This window comes from Phyllostomus discolor, chromosome 10 (genome assembly GCF_004126475.2).
Source record: "Phyllostomus discolor isolate MPI-MPIP mPhyDis1 chromosome 10, mPhyDis1.pri.v3, whole genome shotgun sequence".
Lineage (NCBI taxonomy): Eukaryota > Metazoa > Chordata > Mammalia > Chiroptera > Phyllostomidae > Phyllostomus > Phyllostomus discolor.
Window position 1 is genome coordinate 29862542 of NC_040912.2, and position 2732 is coordinate 29865273.

A 2732-nucleotide genomic window follows, 5' to 3' on the forward strand; every position below is an offset into this window, starting at 1 on the left:
CATTTATAAAGTTCTAAAATTACATTTGGCCCTCTGAAGGCAGTCACGAGGCTGATATGGCCCCTGGTGAAAATTAGTTTGACATTCCTACCCTAGAGCTTCCAATCACATAACAATGTTGAAGGCCTCCCATGCCTATAGCTTATACTTGCTAGTACAATATTACCTGTGTGACTTTTAATATCATCTGTACTGTTTTTGTGTCTGTAAAGTGGAGGTGATGGGTGGTAACAACTGCTCTAGGGTTTTTTTTCATTATCAAACCACAAGCAAAAATGTTTACTTTCTATGTAGAAGCTCATTCTGTTTGAGGATGTTGTAAACATGCATCGGTGTGATTAGGATGATCAGTATTATGACTTCCACTCTAAATCGTTCTGTTAGTATTAATGCTCTCAAGGTATTAAGCTAATGGCTATTATATTATTTTCTAATTTTTTATTGATTTATTCAACAAGAATCCATTGAACACACCTCATGATATTCCCTTATGTTAAATTACCCATCCCAGAGTCATGGGTCCTAGGGCTGGACAGAACCTAGTCCAGTTTTCCCAATTAGAAGATGGAAAACCTGAGGCCCAAAGAGCATTGTGACTTAATTCAAGACTAAGTTACATTAGACTAATACATCCAGGTAGTTGTAAAGCTAGAAATGGAGCAAAATACTCTTTCTTAATCTTTTACCTGAAGCCCTTGAGCTATATTTTATTATAGTCATCTATTGTCACACTAACATTTAGTAGCTTAAAACAATAAAAATCATTTATTAATCTCTCACCATTTGTATGGGTCAGGAATTTAGACAAGAAACCAGGAACAACTTGACTTTGTTCCTTGAAGTCTGAGGCTTCCTCTGGATAATATAAAATGGGGCATAGATCATCTGAAGGCTCTCTCAGAACCTGAGTGGCAGTTGATGCTTGGTCTTCCCGTCAGAACACCCATACTCAGCTTCCTTACAACATGGGGACTGGGCTCCCACCAGTCATGTTAGATTCAGGCCCGCCCTAATGGTCTCTTGTGAATGATTTATCTATAGTTATATGAATTTATATAGATATAAATGAATTTATATAGAGATAAAATCTATAAAATATAGATTTATATAGACAGGGTGTGTGGATCAGTGGATTGAGTGCTGGCCTGAGAACCAAAAGGTCCCTGGTTTGATTCCCAGTCAGGGCACATGCCTGTGTTTTGGGCCAGGTCTCCAGTTGGTACACAAGAGGCAACCACACATTGATGTTTCTCTGCCTCTCTCCCACCCTTCCCTTCTCTCTAAAAATAAATAAATAAAATTTTTAAAAAACAGAATTAAAACATTTATATAGACATGGAATTAGTACTACCCTTGTATAATACACCTTATTTTTCCTTCAAAAATTTGGGCAAAAAAGTACACATTATACACAACAAAATATGGTAATACACTGATAGTGCCTGCTATTTAATAAAAAATAAAATATTAATTTTATTATTCTAGAAGCCTTTCTTCTGTGCACATATAAAATAGATTTACAAAATGGTATTTTACTGTGTAATTTTTTAATTAATATACTGTACCATAGAGGATTTATCTACACAATTAAATATTCTAATACACATTTTTAATGGTTGCATAGTATTTCATAGTGTAGATGTACCAGAGTTTGTTTAACAATTTTATTATTTTGAGCATTTAGATTAGTTCCAAACCCCACCACAGTAAGCCATATATCCATAATTAAACCTGGGCTAATTTATGATTCTGTCCTTCGCAGGGAGAAAAGAACTGGTCCAAGGGTATAGACATCTTAAGGATTTTGGCACACAATGTCAAATTGTTTACAGTCTACAAACTTCTGTAGTAAATAAAGAAAAACTTTGTAAGTTAAATACAACTTACTCTGGGGGACCAGTCTATCTGGCTCACTGTGCACATGCTAATTGATACCTGAGGGAATATGTAAAATCTGTAAGTGATGCAATGAACTTACTATACTTCTAGATGCCATGACAACTACTCACCCCTGGTTAAAATATGGTTTTCACACAAATCCCACTGATGAAAAGAAATACATATTTTTAAAGCTTTACCCCTTTATTATCTTTCCTTACATAAAACTGTCTGCAGCCCTGAAAAAGCGTCAACATCTGTGACAAGGCAGCTTGTGTCAGGCTGCTGTGGTCGGAGTAGGAACGGCACATGTGACCTGTTCGGTGACATACTGAGTCCTTGCTGTGCAAGAAATTTATTCTCAGTAGCAACTTGAGGCTTGAAGAAAATTTTGTAGGAAAGAAAAACATTCAAGGCTGCACATAAGACTCCTTCAATAAAAGTTGGTGTTTTAACTACCCAGGAGATGTGACTGTTAATCCTTTATAAGCCACAGATTTTATTTGTTCAGGCTCCTGGATGTTCCCATTGAAATCTTCAGCAGTGCTGTTGATGTCGCATATTCATTGAACTTCACACTGATTGCTCTCGAGGTCTCTGAATTCTTTATTTTGGTCTTGATATGTCAAGCTGGCTCCAGAATGCCTTCAGGAGGACTTTGGACAACAACCAGACAAGTGTATGTTCTGGAGGGCGGGAAGTTACAAGCATAATGTTGTTACTTACATGGATTTTATTCAGGGTGACTGGAGACATTGATTCTCTTCAAGTGGAATAGAAAGACAAGGAAAAGAGAGACTATAATCAATATTAAAGCTATGTCAATTTAAATGTTTTTGTTATTTTTTCTAGGA